We start from the raw sequence: 8,334 nt of genomic DNA, 5'->3' as shown, positions 1-8,334 counted from the left end.
AGGATTACGTGAACTTTCACGTCATCGGCATCAAGTTGGCTCGTTGCTGTCAGAAGAACCCGATTTCGGGATAGCAGAGAACTTTCAAGGCACTGTGAATGAAGCTGACGACGAAGACGTACTTTTATGTCGCGAGGGCATCTGCAGCCAAAGATCCATTTCCCAAGCATTTCATCTCGACTAAGCCTATCACCAGACAAGAAGAAGATTGTCGTGCCCGTTCTATCACCGGTGGGTACCCGGCGGCACTAGGTATCGAACATCACACCTCCCGCATGCGAGGAGAACGCTCAACCACTGGGCTGCCACTGCAGTTAATTGTGTATAAAGCTACGAGAACAATCCCTGATATTTTATGAATGTTTTCACTTAAGTTTATCATTTTTTTACAGCGCTTTGGTCACGTCTGGCGCAGCAAAACATAAAGCGACGAAACGATTAGTGTTGTGCCCGCAGACGTAACCAAAGAACACAACGATACAACCGAAGAAAAGTATGATCCCGACTCGCAGCATTACCCTCGTTTAAGGAAACACTGCACCGATTCTGAACGAAAACGCGAAAAATGAAAATGAACAAGCATTGAAAGGAAAAATTCAGTTATTATTAGTGCGATACAAAACCTCTCTAAATACAAAACCGAAAATAAAAACAATACTCCTTTCATTGTCACACTGGCTTCATTATGCAAAAAACACGCATCGTACAAAACAAGAAGCAACTAAATATGGCACATTTATGCATACAGAACAGGTTATGGCAAACAGATGCTTAGGTATAGTCTACCGCACTATCTCAACCTCTGCCACAGCCACATGACTGTTGAGCACTCGAAAAAAAAGAGTTGCAAAACTTTGTTTCAAGTATATGTAACCGGGTGTAACTTTTGAAGTGTAATTTCTGTAATTGTGTTGAAATATATGTGATTACTATTTTGCAATTTGTAATTTTTATGTAATTTTGCCTTTACGTTGATTTTTGCGCTTCACAAAGTGTTACAGTTGAGTAAAAAAATAGGTTCTGTTCATGCTTCCTTTATTTCTTTAGTATTACCAGAGTCCCTCAATACTTTTACTGGTCATGAAACTTCGCCGTCACTCTATGGGAGAGCTTTGTGCGCTGCCAGCGGCGGCCGCAGTGCGGCGCTGCGTGCAGCGGAGGGGCATCGCGGCGGCGACCGAAGGCGGCAGCTGCTGTCAGTGCGGAATAGTGTGGCATGTGTGCTCGCAGTTTTCGGCTTCTCCCTGTGCTGTGTCTCATGAGAATGTGCCCTGGGTGTGCCTGAAAGTCAGTTCAGGATGCCGCGTACTTTTTGCGTATGTACCTGGATGCCGCTCTGGGTACAGGGGAAATGAAGAAAAAGTGTCGATGTTCTGCCTGCCCAGTGACAGCGACCGGCGGCTAAAATGGAAGCGCGCCATACCACGCCAAGAAACTTCTGGCTTCAGTTTTGACTCCCCGCATGTGCGTGTCTGTGAAAAGCACTTCGATGCGAGTGACATTGTGCGTGCAGATCAATGGGTAGTTGATGGCGTGGTGGTGACGTCGCAGCGCGATGTGCCAAAACTTTCGCCGGATGCCGTGCCGAGGATTTTCGAAGGCCTCCCTGCGTATTTGTCAAATCCGAAAAAGCGCACAACTCACTCGCCTCGGCAGCTCAAGGTTACCAAGCGTCGCCGGGAGCCGTCAGCTGATCTGGAGAGCTGTGGCGCTGCAGCGACGGTGTGCTCGAGTTCGACGGGCGCAGATGCAACGGAGACTGGCGCAGGTAATGAAAGTAGGCATGCGTGTGCCTTGTTGCTTGCGTGCTGATTGCATGTACGGCGCACGGGAGATCTATGAGTGATATTTTCCCTTCTTTCTTTTACGTAGGCACTGAGGTGAACGGAAACGGACGTGTAGACGCCGCCTGTCAAACGGAGGGAGCTGTATGCAGCTTCTCACAGCTAAAAAAATTGAAGGCACATATCCGTTGCTTGGTGCAACGACTTCAGCGCTGCCAACTGAAGCTCGCCAGGGTGGCAGCTCAAGAGGCGAAACACCGAAAAACTGAACTAAATTTGCACAAGCTGTCAAAGCGTGAAAAGTTAATTTTTGATCAGTGTTTAATGAAAGTGAACGCGAAGTCGCAAAAAGCAGTACGGTAAGCTTCAAATAGATAGGCACATTGCTCAGCGTTTTATTTATTGAGATTTGTACATTTTGCCTGCTTCGCTACAAAAAAAAAATCTTTGCCAACAGGTACAAGAAGGAATGGCTTCATGTCTGCATGCTGCTGAAGATAAAATCGACATCGGTGTACATATTTCTTCACCAGAGAAAAAAACAAGAAGTCCAGGGAATCATCGCGCCGGTCTTGTCCGGCAAGTGGAGGGAAGAAGTTGAGTATCAGTTGAGTATCAGAAGCTGTATCAGTGGTACTTGGTTGCAAACACGGCAAACGGTTATTTTTCTACGGGATTTACAACTCCTGCATTGACACTTTCTTCCTGAAGGCAATAATTAAAAAGTTAGCTAAATAATCTTTTATAATTAGTTGCTTTCGTATAATGAAAAACTACCGCGGTCTAGGAAACGCGACTGTCAACAACCCTCAGTTGGTCTCACTGGGCTAGGGAACATCCTCTTTTTCACAAGCTTGGTTACATATAGCTGGGACACCCTGTATATTTAGTATGGCTTGTTTTGATGTTCACTGCTGCTCCCATGACCAAGGAGACATAATACCTGCTTGGCATATATACAAATGCAGGGAATGCGTCGAATTTAAGCATGTATTGAAAGAGAACAGTGACTTTTTTCACAGCCTCCCACAGCTGGAATCGAAATCAACGTCCAATAAAACACGCCAAGCTGAACTCCGGAAGGTGGTCACTCCTAGCGCCAATTATTGCATACAAACATTATCTTACGTTTTTGCCTGCGCTTCTAATAACCTAAATAAATGTGGAATTGGCTTAGGTCGCACTACGATTCATGAACTATGCCAATTTGTATGCCATGAATGAAAATATTTTTATTTCTTTTCTTCTCACGCTTAGTTCTTACTCACGAGATCGTGGTTTTTCACGCTCAGGACACGCGCAGATCTTTTGCCCCGACACGTCAGAGTATATACGATGTCCGATCAGAGTGCTCTAACCGGCAGGTTTATTTGTTATCCAACCTCACAACACACCAAACTTGGGTTTACTCTTTTTCATAATCTTTATTTATTTCAAACGGCAGCTTTGAGGCCATATTCGTAAGGCGCACGAACTGTCGTGCGCCGTGTAGGCTTGAGACCAAAGCGAAACGGGCCCGTCAAGAGCGCGTACTCAGACGCAGGGGAAAGGCAATTCTAAGCGAACTGCGGTCCAGATATTGTATGCCGCCGCAAACGTAACGAGCATTGTCTCGGCTCCAGTGGCCAACTCTTCGCGGCAGTGGCGTCAAAGCCACGCTGTCCAGCATTCGTGTCAAGCGTTCTGACGGTGGTTCAGTTCAACCACGCTGAGACGGCGGCGTCCGAGCAGGAGTTCGGGTCGAGCGCAACCGAGACTGATGCTTCCGAACAGACATGTGGTGCCAGAAAGAATGATTATTTATTCACGCTGAACGAGCTTATTGTACAGCTTGAGTCAGCAACGCTCTGACGTCACAGCAACGTGCATATTACGGCGAAATCACTACTACAGACTTAGGATACAAAGCACGAATCTTGTCTTGTGTGAATGGTAACTCATGTAAGCTCAGTTCGGTTCGGAGGAACGTCGCGCCAGTTGCAGCCAATGGGAGGAAGCGTGGGAAAGTTCGCTACCTGTAGCCAAGGGGAGGAGGGCATCGCGCCAGCTGCCGACGAGTGGAGAGAGGGTGTGACGATGAAGAGCGACAGACCGGTTGCGTGCACATGCCGATACCAGAAAGAAGAAGCGAAGAACGTACACACGGTTTCGCACGTCTACTCGGTTTAATTACGTTAAAACGCTGCCTTTTTTTATACGGGTTAGCATTCATGCCCACCCGAGAAGCAGCGCCACGCCAGAACGTGTTCAACACGCAAAGCTGCTAATGCGAAGCGAGGCAAGATTTATTATGGGATATTCCAAGGGATTCCCTTTGCCACTTGCGCGCCAGCGGCGACTTAACAGCCTGTGACGTCATATGTATAGCGAGCCCTCTCTGATTGGCTGCGCCGTCTCTGACATCAAGTATAGCGCACACCTCCCATTGGCTCCTCTGTGCCACAGCTGTGCTGCTCCTCCTCCTCTTCCTCGTGGGCGCTCATGAGTACAAAAGGCTTCAAGGGCATGTGTAGGTATGGCCGAAATCCGTAAAGTGCGGCAAGTAGTGCTGCTGCACTAAAATGATTATGGGGAAAAGAAAGGCGCAGTGTGTATCTCACAAAGTCGACTCCTCGATCGCTCCCTGAGCGACAGGATGTAGAAAGGAGTTGGAGAAGGGATTACGAATGAATGAATGAATGAATGAATGAATGAATGAATGAATGAATGAATGAATGAATGAATGAACTGTGCATTTAGAAAGGGAGACTCGAGAATGTTTGTTGGAGATTTGGGTTGTTAACGAACAGTAGGGACGACAAAATAACGGACTGAAACACAAAGTCACGAACATCATTGTGGACTCGAAATTATTCTGACGTATTGCTGTGCTTGATTACAAGGCGCAGTACCCGTCGCAATAGATATTACCGCCCACGCATTGTAAGCATCCGGAATACCCACGATTGCACTTGTAGCAGTTCTGTAAAACAGAACACGTTACCCATTAAGAGCAAGCTGAAATGCTTTGTTCGTTCACTATGCGGAGCATACTATTCTAGGAGTTAAACAAACCTCATCATGCTTAGTTCAAGATATCTCCGGGCTTGCTGTCTGAAGAAAGCTTCATCGGGCCATAGTCTCCGGGTGGCGAGCAAAACGTAAGTAACACTCTCAATAATGCAGCTATTCTTGCAACAAGTTGTTTTGGAACAAGCTGTGAAGGTATTCGAACAAGATGGGCGCAGTCCTAAATGACCGAAATCTCAAAGCAGGTGGTCATTCTGCAAGGTTCGAGATATTTCTGTGCTTCTTGCAAACTTCCGCAGTATAGTTCCCAAACTTGACACCATGAAAGGCATAATTTTTACTTGCCCTCCGGACATCATTCTTGGCACCGAGACATGGCTAACACCCGACGTTTCCAAACGCGAACTATCACTTCCTGATGACCTAACTGTTCTTCGTAAAGACAGGAAAGAGGGAAGGGGAGGAGGCGTAATGGTCGCCATACGGAGCGATTATCAGCCATGTCTCGTCGCCTTTGACACGTGTCTTGAGCTGTTATGCGTCATGGTTCGGCTCAGAGGTGTCACATATATCATAGGTGCATGCTATCGTCCTCCAAACAGTCGTCCCGATTTTATCGATCATTTGCAGGATGCACTAGAACACATTTTCGCTACATACCTCCAAAGCATTGTACTATTAGGCGGCGACTTCAATTATTCTGCTATTAACTGGAAAACGTCATCTGTCACTTCCGGATCGAATCGCCACGAATGTTCCCGCCTGCTTGATACAATGGCAGCGTTTCATTTAACTCAGCTGGTACAGGAGCCCACCAGAGGTGATCATGTTCTAGATCTGTTATTTACTAACCTTCCTACTGATTCCCGCGCCTACGTACTCGAAGAGATAAGCGATCACAGATGCGTCCACAGTTTAGTACCCATGTACGTTCCTGTCAGGCAGATTACAACCAAATGCATCCTAAACTACCCGAAATGCGACCATGAAAAAATGAACCGCATGCTAAGAGGCTTTGCGCATATTTTTGAAACCACCTCTGAGACTCGCACGACAAACGAAAATTGGTTGTTATTTCGCGATAGGTTGAAGGAAATCGAACATGCCTGCATCCCAAAATGACACGTCAAAACAAGAACTGACGCCCCCTGGTTCACAACAGATGTTAAGAAGTGTCTTAACAAAAAGAAAAGAGTGTACCACAAAGCTAATTGTAGCCCTGGTACAGACGGTATCAATAACAAACTTCTAAAACTTACCGCACAGGTGTCGGTTACCTTACTCTAACTTTAATATTTCAGCAGTCTTTAGATACCGGATGCATTCCCGATGACTGGAAAACAGCAAACGTCAGCCGAGTTTTTAAATCCGGTGATAGCACGTCACCGGAAAATTATCGCCCCATATCACTAATATCGATCTGTTGCAAGCTGCTTGAACATATCCTTTACTCACACATAATGACTCACCTGAACGCCAATAACTTGCTTATTGCTAACCAGCATGGCTTTAGGCAAAAAAGGTCCTGTCAAACACAGCTATTTGAGCTCTTAACAGATCTTCATGAATCGGTACACGAATTAATATATACTGATACCATATTTATAGATTTTTCAAAAGCTTTCGATCGCGTCCCCCATATAAGACTAATGAAGAAAGTTAACAACCTGCACCGCGACATCACCCGTTGGATCGAATAATTCCTAAGCAATCGCTTCCAAAGTGTCAAAGTTAAAGAGTATTCATCTAACAGTTCACGAGCCATAACGGGAGTCCCACAGGTCTCCGTATTAGGGCCATTACTATTTTTAATTTACATTAATGACATAGCATCTAACATATCATCGAACGTACTATTCGCTGACGATTGTGTAATCTATAGAAGGATAGTCGCCCCCTTGATGCAGTTATTCTACAGAGCGACTTAGTGCGCCTAAATGAATGGTGCCAGCTATGGCAGATGGAAATTAATATTAAAAAAAAAAACAAAGTTGATGACCTTTTCTACGCGCACTAATACACCTGCAAATGTCTACACAATTAATGAGAATATAGTTGATAGAACGGATTGTTGTAAGTACCTCGGTGTTTATATCAGTGCTGATTTAAGCTGGGACGCCCAGATAAATCACATCACAAACAAAGCATTTCAGAAACTGGGACTCATCAAACGTCGTTTATATCTTGCCAACTTCGAGACAAAGCTTCGCGCATGCACTACTCTCATAAGGTCAGCTTTAGAATACGCGTCTTTAATATGGAGCCCAAACAGCGTTTCATTAATTAACCGTCTTGAGTCTGTGCAAAGTAAAGCTGTGAAGTTCATCCTTTCTTAATATTCACTGTATCAAAGTCATTGCTGAAGCAAACTATCAACATTCCCGACCTTATCACTCGACGCAAGTTCTCTCGCTTATCGTTCTTTCATTCTTTGTACTATGATGACTCCCTGTTCACAGCTGATCGCATCGCCCCTGCCCATCATATTTCATCCCGGTCTGATCATTCCCACAAAGTGCAACCCATCTTCGCACGAACACTGAAGTATCAAACATCACCCTTACTATTATCTATGGCAGAGTGGAACTCGCTACCGGCTGACATAGTTGCCGAAACTGAGCTATCACGTTTCCAAAGAAAACTTTCAGCGCACCTTGGTCTACAGAATTCACCGTGATAGTTTCAGCATTGTCGAAGAATTGTCTTATACGCTCAACGTATGTATCCTTCAGCGACTGCAGTGCTGTGTACCTACAGTTTGTATGTATATTTATTTTCTGTATTTGTTAACTACTGTGTGCAAGTATTCTGTATTGTGTTGTTTTCATGCCCCCCCCCCCCCCCCCCCCCGCTATCTAATGCCCACTGGGGCCTTTAGGGTATTTAAATAAATAAATAAATAATCAGGTCGTATTTTAGTAGCACTTGTTCCACAAGCTCTGTTGGAAGCCCGTCAGCATGTAGGCTATTTGATCTCGAGGTCTAGATATGAGCTTAAGAACTTCTTGGGAATGGCCATTCATTAAAATCGTGGAGACGGAATACGGGGAGTGATGGATCTCACTAGCTCCCTCAGGAAAGGGTAAGCTCCGAATAATTTAAAACAGTGGCTAGTGGCATCAGCCACGTCTCATTCAGTGCAGGAGAAAGGCCGCCCTAAAAGCTGCTCAATAATCCAACTTCTCCCCTAGCCGCGGCCACCCTACGACATCCAGATGTAGCCTCAGCGCCTAAAATCACTACTTTTGTCTTAATTTCAAGGAGGAGATTATTAACTCTGGCATCTGCTGTAATTAGCTTTGCACTGTTTCTGCTTCTCATGCTAACACTTCCCTGTTAATTCGCAAAACCTGTCTTCCTGCTCACAATTTATTTTTCAGCTTTTTCAGTTATAAAGTGCATATAGCTCCCATTCGTTACATACGCAAGGAAATTTCCGAGAACATATTGGACAACCTGACGCCGACCGCGAAGGAAATTTTCTGTAAGAATTCACAGATTTCCTGGCCAATGGAAGCGTAACGAACAAAATTTTACCATC

General features: G+C 45.3%; 1 pseudogene; it reads left to right on the top strand.

The window, feature by feature from the left end:
• Nucleotides 1-1,298: 1,298 nt before the first annotated feature.
• Nucleotides 1,299-1,842, top strand: LOC149331164 (uncharacterized; annotated as a pseudogene).
• The last annotated feature ends 6,492 nt before the right edge of the window (nt 1,843-8,334 follow it).

The sequence above is a fragment of the Amblyomma mixtum genome, chromosome 8 (assembly GCF_055824585.1).
Source record: "Amblyomma mixtum isolate Tamu chromosome 8, ASM5582458v1, whole genome shotgun sequence".
Taxonomy (NCBI): Eukaryota; Metazoa; Arthropoda; class Arachnida; order Ixodida; family Ixodidae; genus Amblyomma; species Amblyomma mixtum.
The sequence above is the reverse complement of the archived record's forward strand: the minus strand, read 5'-3'. Positions and strand labels throughout refer to the sequence as shown.